Source organism: Octodon degus, unplaced genomic scaffold, assembly GCF_000260255.1.
Source record: "Octodon degus isolate 3935 unplaced genomic scaffold, OctDeg1.0 scaffold00105, whole genome shotgun sequence".
Classification (NCBI taxonomy): domain Eukaryota; kingdom Metazoa; phylum Chordata; class Mammalia; order Rodentia; family Octodontidae; genus Octodon; species Octodon degus.
Genome location: NW_004524681.1, coordinates 3,177,398 through 3,186,362, shown reverse-complemented (window position 1 = coordinate 3,186,362; position 8,965 = coordinate 3,177,398). Strand labels below are relative to the sequence as shown.

At 51.5% G+C, this 8,965-nt stretch overlaps 1 protein-coding gene across 1 annotated transcript in view; it reads left to right on the top strand.

Annotated features, from left to right (window-relative positions):
* Positions 1 to 6,084: 6,084 nt before the first annotated feature.
* The window catches only part of Tmod2 (tropomodulin 2), a 33,167-nt gene continuing 30,286 nt past the window's right edge, over positions 6,085 to 8,965 (top strand). Inside the window, exon 1 of the mRNA XM_004639052.2 lies at positions 6,085 to 6,164. The gene's annotated coding sequence lies outside the window, so the exon portion shown is untranslated. The remainder of the gene's footprint in view (positions 6,165 to 8,965) is intronic.

Below are 8,965 nucleotides of genomic sequence, written 5' to 3'. Positions count from 1 at the left end.
AATACACAAAATTAAAACGAGAAAAATACTTTGATGTAAACCAGCATAGCTTCATGATAAAAATGATGACAAAATACAAATAGGAATTTCCAAAACTTTAAAGGGTATTGGGCCGGCCAGATAGCTCAGCAGATTAAAGCATCTGCTTAGGCAGACACAGGGGCTGGGAGTTTAATCCCAGGCATGCCATGCTGGCCCTGCCCCTGGGACACACTGAGATGATGAGTGAGACTGGGCGTAGTGACACATGCCTGTAATCCCAGCACTTGGGAAGCTAAAAACAGGAGAATCACTACAAGTCCAATCTGTGTAGTGAGCCCCTATAGACCCTGTAGACCCTGCACTAAATACAAAAAATAATAATAATAATAAATAAAGGGTATTTACCCAAGGATATCAGGAAGAAAGTAAAAACAGTTATTTCACTGAAGAGAAGAATTTGCAAATTGCATATGTAATAAAGAAACTGTATTCAAAACGTAAAGAACTTTCACTAATAACCCAATTAAAATTAAATATTTTTTTCCCTTTTTAAAAATGTATTTTGATACAGGGACTACAGGGTCTCATTACACAGATCTGACTCGTAGTGATCCTCCCAGTTTCAGCCTCCCAAGAGCTGGGATTACAGGCATGCACCACCACACCCAGTCTCCGTCTCTGTCTCAGTGAGATCGGCATGGCAGGCCGGGAATCGAACCCCAGTCCCTGCGCTTTAATCTGCTGAGCTAGCTGGCCAGCCCCAAAGTTAAAGAACTTTAACAAGTAACCCAGTTTGAAAAAAATAGACAAAACAGTTGAATAGAGATTTCTCCAAAAAAGACATAAAAATGGTTAGAAAACATCTTTTTAAAAGGAGAGCATCAGGCTGGGGAGATAGCTCAGTGGTCTAAGCACCTGTCAGGCAAGCACAAGGACCTGAGTTCAATCTCTGGTACCGCATGCTGTGTAGGCCCCATGACCCTGGGTATGGTGGCACATGCCTATAATCCCAGCACTGGGAAGGCTGAGAGGAGGATCACCATGAGTCTGAACTGTGTAGCAAAACCCTGTATCAAATAAATACATATTTTTTAAAAATGTCAGCATAATCAACTATTAGTGAAATGCATATCAAAATCACAAGACAGTACTACTTCACACCCTAGGTTAGTGCAATAAAAAGATGCACATTAACAAGTGTCGGTGAAGATGTGGAGAGACTGGCACTCCCCCTATTGTTGGTCAGAATGTAAAATGGTACAAATATTTTACAAGAGATTGCTGGTTCATCAAAATGTTAAACCTAATGTGACCATATGCTCTGATAATTTCAAAACTAGGCAGATACCTAAGAGAAATGAAGACATGTCTATCCAAAACCTTGCACACGGATGTGCATATCAGCATTACTTGTAAAGACCAAAATGTAGAAAGTAGGGAAATTTCATCACCTGATGAATAAATAAATAAAATGTGGCTTATTTGTACAGTAAAATGCTATTTGGCCATTTTAGAAAGAAATTGCTGAAGTAAATTGGGCCTAGTTCCTTGGATGGCTGAGGCAGGAGGTTCCCTTGAGTCCAGAACTTTAAGGCCAGCCTGGGCTACAGAACCAGGCTCAAAGAAGAAGAAAATAAAGTGTTAAAACATGCTACAACAAGAACTCTGAGAACATTGTGCTAAATGGAAGATTCCAGTCACAGAGGACCATATAATTCACTAGTGGTAAGTGTCTAGAACAAGCAAATCTACAGAAGACCAAAGGAGAACAAGTATTCATGGGAGGAGGAGTGCCTGGGGTCTGCTGCTGTGGAGGGGGTGGTGCATTCCTGTCATCTCAGCACTGGGGGAGGCGGAGTCAGGAGAACCGAAGGTTCTAGCCCGGTCTGGGCATCTTTAGTGAGACCCTGCCTCAAGAAATAAAAATTTAAAAAAGGGCTGGGGATGTAGCTCAGTGCAAAGACTCTAGGTTCAGTCCCCAGTGCTGGGGGCAGAGAGGCAGAGGATGACTGAGCAGCGCTCTAGGCTGTTTTGTCTGTCATCAACCGATGGCCCATCTTGTCTCACCCGTCCCTCCACCCTGCCATTCCACCCCATTCCTACACTGGGGTATTTTAAAAACCAAGTCCCAGCTATCATTTCTTTTACACGTATGTGGCATACCGTTCCAAAAGACAAGGACTCCAAAAACATGATCACAACCCAATTATCACATCCAAGAACTCGTTACATAGGACATTAATATAATCAAACACTCTGCTCGTACCTCCCCCAAGTGTCTGTTAATGTGATACTTTATCAGTTGCTTTGTTCAGCCCAAGATCCACATATTCTGCATGGCTGTCTGCTGTGCGTCCGAAAGTCTCAAAACTTCCTCTCTCTTTTCTTTTGCCTGCAGTTTATTTATGGAAGACACTGGGCCATTCGCTGTGTAGCTTCCCGCACTCTGGGGTTGGCTGCTGGTACTGCCGTGGCGTCCTCTGGCGTGACCACCAGGACGCAGCAGTTCTTTCATACACGCCCACTGCCATGCGCTGTGACTGGGACTCAATGCGTGCATCAACACACTGCTGCTGTTAGGGCCCTCGGCAGCACGCTCGGCGCAAGTTATCTCATCTGGCTTGTGATGAAGCCCTGCGCTCTTCGCTCGCTCTTTCTTTCTTTCTTTTATTGTTGTTGTTGTTCTAGGAATCAGGACCTTATGCTTGCCAGGCAGGCACTGTGCTGCTGAGCTGTATCCCCAGCCCTCCTGGTGCTCTTGGTCTAGAGATGCAGGAAATAAACCTTAGATGAAAGAGACCAGGGCAGGGGAGATAGCTCAGAGGCCTAAGCGCCTACCTCGTAAGCACAAGATCCCAAGTTCGATCCCTGGTACTGCTAAATAAGGAGGTTGGGCACAGCCCATTCCCCAGTACATGTTGGGGTGCAGGCTCGGGTATGTCTGAGGCTAAGTCTTCGTCCTCAATCCCAGTGCATGTGTGGCATGGTTGCTTTCAGCAGCTCCAGGAAGTAGCCTTTCAGTTCATCCAAAGAACTTACTTCCACATTTGCCCTGCTTTTCCACAGGTAGCAAAAAAGGCCATCTCAAGTTGGCTCAGCAGTGAGGGACTTATTATCTCATATACCAAGAAACCCGGAAGTAGGACAGCACCAGGTCACCAGCCAGCAGCACAGAGCCCAGCTGGTTCTCTCCCTGTGCACCCTGCACCGTGAGTGTGTGGTGCTGGATCCTCTGCTGGCTCCAGGATCACTTGTGGCCACTCTGGCCATGCAGCAGACACAGCAGCATCCGGTGGATGTGGTTGGTGGCCTGTTTCCCTCTGTGTCCCTGTTCAAGAGCAAGAACAGCTTTCCCAGAGTCCCTTTGGCAGGCCTCTCCTCGGGTTTCCCCTGCCAGAACACGGTCAGCCGCCTGCTTACCTTACCCGGGCCAGTGAGAAGGCTCCTGGGACCTTTGCCCATGGCGGGATTGATGGTGTCTTGAGACATTAGAATTAAAGGTCCAAACAGATGGCAATGGGTGCTATAATCTCCTTAAGTTTTAAAATCATAAATACAAAGATAGAGCATTCTTGCTTCTTCGTCCATTCACCATGAACATCTACAGCTTCTGGCCTTCACAGCACAGAGGTGAACCAGATGTGCCTCCCCACAGCTCACGTTCTTGGGCTGAGCATCCACACCCTCCTGGGGCTGATACCTGGCTCTGGGAGGGCAGGACGGCTCTTGTGTCTCTTCTCTGGATGACAATCATGACCGATGTAAGCAACGATCCCTGTCTGCTCCTTCCCTACGCCGATGCAGAGGTAACACTCCACCCATCTGACCACCATGGTCACCTTCCTTGCGAGGAATCACAAAAAAACAAAACAAAACAACAGAAAAAGGTACCACAAAACCAGGCATCTTCTCATTGTTGTAGTCTGAATGAAACTTTTATTTTCAGCTTAGCTTAACCAATAGCTTTCTCAAAAACAAAAACCACTGGCTCTCTTCTTATTCAACAAAACACCATGCTAAATAGATGACATAAGAGGCAGACATCCTGCCTGTCACACCGCGACATTGGAACTGAAGAGGCGCAGGAAGATTTGAGTGTGACTTGGCTGAATTGCCGCCTCCCCTTTCACTCCTTTTTTGTCCTCAGTCATGCTGCTGCCACATGCTGTGGGGACTCTGGCAGACACCATGCACCCTTGTTCGTCACACTGGTACCAAGAGTGTTGAAGAATTCACTTCATTTTCTGATTCACTCCCTAATTTGAATGCACTCAGAAAGTGTGCAGGGGCCCAGCACGGGAGGGGAGAGGATGGCCTCAGTGAGCAGGTCACCCAAGCCACACCGCCTGTCTGTGCCTCGTGCTGTGCTCCCCGGAGAGAAACTGCCCCCGAGCTGGTGGTGGACCGACTCCGGCGGGACATGCAGGAAGGTTTCTCACCAGGACAAAATGATGTTATTGTTTTTAAAGATGGACTGTCCTCTGCAGCCCCTTTCTTGGCGATGTGACTGCTGCCACCCACACTAGACAAGTGACTGCAGCCAGGTGGCAAGCTGCCCTTCCACTCACTGTCACCCACCAGGGCTCAAGGCAAACCCCACTTCCTGGTGACAAAGCAGAAAACCTAAGAGGTGGGAGCAACAGGAAGGCTGTGCTCCAGGGCACCCCAGGGACCAAGGGGCGGGGCGCCCAGCCCGATAGGCAGGGCTCCCGGAGGGCTCAGCACCAGTGCCTCCCGGCCATGATCAGCGAGTGGTAATGGGTCCATACCGCAACACACGTGAACAAAAACAGAGCAAAAAAGAGAAAATTCCTTCGATCCCATGCTGCATGCCCTGCTGGCCCCGCCCCTGCGGCGGGCTGAGCCACCCACCCAATTCAATTAATTGTGGTGGTGCAAGCCTGTAATCCCACTGCCAGGGAAAATGAAAACAGGAGATTCTCTACAAGTCTGAGCTGCGCAGTGAGACCCTGTTCCAAATACATAAAAACGAGAGAGAGAGAGAGAGAGAGAAAGAGAGAGAGAGAGAGAGAGAGAGAAAGAGATTGAGATTCTGCCAGGTGTGGTGGTGCGAGCCTGTAATCCCAGCGCTGGGGAATCCAGGCGTTTGAGGCCTTTCTGGGCTTCTTGAGTTCAAGGCCAACCTGAGCTACATAATGAAGGCTTGTCTCAAAAAGGTAAAGAGAGAGAGACAGACAGAGACAGAGAGAGAGAAAGAGAGAATTCCATTATAGTATCTAAGTTTAGTAGATTACCACAGTGACCGTTCACCTTAAAAAGAAACCGGCGTCTGAAAGGAAACATGGCTGTCCCCCATTGGTTCATAATCTGGGGTTGGTTCTGGTCACCACCCCTTGTGTGTGGCAGAGCACACAGTACTTTCTCCCTTGGGAAAGAAGAAAGGACACCTTCCTGCACATTCAGAGACCAGGGGACCGGGCCAGCTGGCCTGGTGATGTCAAGCCCTGCGGATAGGAACTCCTGCCCAGTGCAGGCACAACCAGCCTTGCAGCAGCGCGCTCTGCCAGGGTGGAGACCTGCGGCCCCCGCCCTTGGGGCTAGGGTGGAGCGTCCACAAGGCCTCCTTTTCTTTCCTTTTCCTTTTTTGGCACTGGGAATTGAGCCCGTCGCCTCTGCTCCTGACGTGTCCCTTCTCGAAGCTGCAGACCTGTCACAGATGAGGACACAAAGACTCAAGAGAAGCTACATCGTCCTGTTGACCACCAAGTGTGCGTGGCTTCTCGGACACCTTCTCGCCACAACTTCAGCTCCACCTCGGAACCGCGCCTTGCTGAGCACCTCACGGCGCAGATGCGTCATGGAGCAGCCCGGCCCTGGCCTTGCCTTGTCCCTGTGCGCATCCTTGTGCTCATCTCTGTCCGAGCCCTGCCCTGTCCTCATCCGCGTCCTTGGCCTTACTCCTGCCTTCATCTCAGTCCTCAGCCGCATCTCCCGGCGCGCAGCCTCCGCCTCCTCCCGCCCGGGTCCCAGGTTCGAGCAGGGGGACCCCTGCTGGGCCGGGCGGGGACTACGCTTCCCAGGCTGCTCCGCTTCTCCCCCACCCGCGGGCCGACGCACCCGCCCCGCCCAGCTCCTGCCCGCGGCCGCTGCTCTGGAGAGACGCGGGACAGACAGACCGACTGACCGACACGCGCCTGGGCTGGGCATGGGCATGCGCACGGGTGAGCGGGGCGCGGGGCGCGGGGCGCGGGGCGCGGGGCGCGGGGCGCGGGTGCGAACACGATCTCGTGTCCGCACTGCGGCTCCGCAAGCTCGCTCCGGTCGCAGGCGGGTCTCCACGCCGGGCTTTGTCCCCACCGCCCTGCTGGCAGCGCCAGGGCTGGGGTCGCGACGGAGGCGCGGAGCGGGGGTGGGGGTGGGGGGCCTGCAGGGCCAGGCAGACGTGGTCCTTGCCCCGCGCTCTGGCTGGCTGAGCGGCCCCAGGACGGAGGCAGCTGACGCCTCGCGACGTGCGTGAAGGGCGCCGCGGTCCTCGCCGCAGAGCTGGTCGGGGGCGACGTGGAGGGGCTCGGCCTCTGGACCCCAGCGCTGTCACATCGCGCGGGGGTGGGAGGGAAGGGGCGGGTTTAGGCCTCCGGGCGCCGCGCGGGTGCGAGGCCTTCACCCCGCTGCAGGTGGGCCTCGGCGGTGCCTTCCTGCCTGCTCCCCTCCCGCACGCCCCCGTCCGGGCGCCGGTGTGCGGAGCACCCGCCCGGCTCCGCGCAGGGAGGTCTCAGTGCCTGAGCAAGTTAGAAAGGACGACCGCGGTGTCCACGCATCCTCGCTGCGACGCGATGCAGCCTGTGGGGCGCGTCCGGTGAAGCCAGCGCTGGGGCTCTTGGCTGGGCTGGAGCTGTCAAGGGGAGGGGGCCCCCCAAAAACAGCCAGAGAGAGACGCTGTGGGAGAAGCGGGGCGCAGGGCCCGCCTCTTCCGCAGCTTAGCAGGACCCTGTCTCAGAAGGAGGCTGGGGCCAGTGCCTTGGTGCTGCCAGCACGGAAGGTGGGAGCCAGATCTTCCATGATTTCCGAGTATTTTGCCACACAGCCCTGCAGGAGAAAGTCTTCTGCTAAGAGACCGTGAGGTTATCCGCCTAACAGATAACCAGCCTCTCACTGTAAAGGGCTTGCAATATCAGAGCATGGGCCGTGTGTCCAGAGCCCAGACAAGAAAGCAGTGGCTGTAATAGACCACCGGGACAGCTGGTCCTGGACATGGTGGGGCGGGGAGGTACTTGAGCAGCTGTGTGTGACCTCTTAGGTTGTGGAGGAGGCTGCCCTTTCTGGAGAAGTGGGCATCAGAGACAGCGCTCCTTGGCGTCCAGAGCAAGTGGAAGGTGGCAGGAAGGTGACCCCAGGGGAGCTGGGAGGATAGTGTGCAGGTGCTTCTGGGGCCAGTCTTTAAATGTTCCTACAGATTTGTAGATGGATAAAATAAGTACACAAAGTGCTGGCTTTGGAGGACCCTGCGGTCACTGAATCCTCGGAGAACCCATGGCTTCAAGTTCCCAGGGTTGCAAGTTCGAGATTCCCAAGTCCTGTTAGCTACATGAATCGGAAGAAGTGCTCTTTTCTGGTCTATCTCCTTGCCCAATCTCGAAGGATGGCCCTGTCCTCCAGACTCAAAGGATGTGATTTTAGGACACCCACACCCCCACCAACTCTAGATCTGCAGCTTAACCACTGAACGTTTTCCATATATCTTAAGTTATGTCTAGGTTATTCATACTAAGTACAATGCAATGGTCTATAAATAGTTGTCACATTGATTTTTAAGGGAGGACAACCAAAAATTTATGTAAATGTTCAGTATAGATGCATTTAAAAAAATTCTTGAGTTGTGATTGGCTAATCTTCAGGAATATATAAATATATAGGGCTGACTAGGTTAGTAATTAATTGCCCAACACTTCAAATTTCTGGCCCTCTCCAAGAGCTGTCGGGGCAGTGCTGTCCTTTCCACTCCAGGTGTCAGGTCCCCACCAGTGTGTCAACATGTGCAGGAACATGGGCTGCAGTCCTCAAGGTTAAGGAAGTGTTGGAGAAAGAACCGACCTAGCTTTTGGACAGAAGCTGTAGGTTTCTTCTCATTCACTGTGTGTGCAAATCCCATAAAACTAGGTGTTTCCCTCATAGATGATAGATGGCTCAAGTAGATTCCTAGGGTGTGTATCAAAGAGTTCCTTATGAAGCCGGGGAGATGGCTCAGTAGAATAAGTGCTTCCCTGGCAAGCGCAAGGGTCTGAGTTCAATCCCAGTTCTGCAAAGAGTTCCTTATTATTACCAGACCAGAAAAACACTCAACTCCTCTCCTCTTCTCTCCTCTCTCTCTTCTTTTTCCTTTTGAGACAAGTTCTCCCTAATCAGTTCAGGCTGGCCTTGAGCTCATCTCATAGCCCAGGCTGGTCTCAAACTCACAACAATCCTCCTGCTTCGGCCTCCCAAGTGCTAGGATTACAGGCATGCACTACCATGCCTGGCTTTCAACTCATCTTAAGACAGAAATAATCTCTCATACAAAAGTCTTCGCTGCCAGGATAGTTTTGCTATACCTAGGTTTTATGTTTGTGTGCATATATATGAAAAGAATGCTTTAAGGGGTGCACGTTTACTTCTTTACTATATAAAATGGAGGGGGGGGTTCAGAGCCCTTTGTGGATTATGGATCGTGGCGCACAGAGAGATCTAGGCAGGAGGATCTCTACAAAATGATATGGAATGATTTTTACATGGAAGTAATAAAGATAAAAATCTCGAGGGAGTAGCACTGCAGGAACAAACTGTGGGAAACCCTGCCTTTAAACATCTCTGGAGGTGGGGTCAAGACATCTAAGTAAATGTATAGATCATAAATGTCACCCATGGTTTGTGTCACCCACAGTTAGAATTCAGGCTTTGGTGTCCGGTTTTAACAGATGATTCAACCCCAGCCTACTTTTCCAGCCTTAATCTCTCATACTTCCTTTGGCGGGGAAGGGCCCACTCA